Genomic DNA, 817 nt, shown 5'->3' on the forward strand with positions numbered 1-817 from the left:
TGCGACCTCGGAGAGGTTGGGTTGGAGTGATCCTCACTACCCATGGGCTCGTCGTAATCGACTTCGCCCTCTTCGAGTTCCGAGAACAGACCATCGTTCCCTCTGGGCGGCGCCCGCGGCTCTGACGAGCTTTGAACTTTGCTCTCTTCTTGTTGACGGCTCATGGAGCGTTGACCGTGTCGACGGCGATACTCTTGGTGGTACTCCGCCACCGAAAGAGACGAAGATGCTCTTGGAGCAGTTGCGGAGCGCAGTTGGGGGTCTGGGACCGACGAGGCAGGGGCGGCGCGACGCGCTGGAGACGTTGGGCCGTGGGCCGGAGTGGGAGTGCCAGGCATCAAGGATGCGAACGCGTTTGTGAGCTCGTGGAGCTGCAGAACGCACAGGTGAGGTCTAGTGACCTCCGTCGTCTTGACAAGACGTGACCTCGCTGAGGAAAGTTCGAGAACGGAATGTTCTCATCTTAGTGAGGGAGAGTGTAACGGGGTTACATGGTGTGGGAACACACAGGGGTACGAAGTACCCGGAGAGTTAACAAACTCTCAGTACATAAGTTGGAGAGTTAACAAGGTCTCTCAGTACGTTGGCTGAAAGCCACACGTTATGCATTTGATTAGGTTTAACTATGCTAGATAGTTAAAGAGATACATTTACCCCTAGGCGGCTTGGCCGCAATAATAGTAAATAAATCACTTTCTGGTATTGAAGCATAAAAGTTAAGGTGTTAACTTTGAGCCCTGCTCTTGGTCTGTAAGTGTCCTTTGCATAAGGAACTTAGTATTAAGTGACTCTTTTGAGTCGAACGTCTTCCTCTGAC

This window comes from Phytophthora infestans, genomic scaffold, assembly GCF_000142945.1.
Source record: "Phytophthora infestans T30-4 supercont1.15 genomic scaffold, whole genome shotgun sequence".
In the NCBI taxonomy this organism is placed as follows: domain Eukaryota; phylum Oomycota; class Peronosporomycetes; order Peronosporales; family Peronosporaceae; genus Phytophthora; species Phytophthora infestans.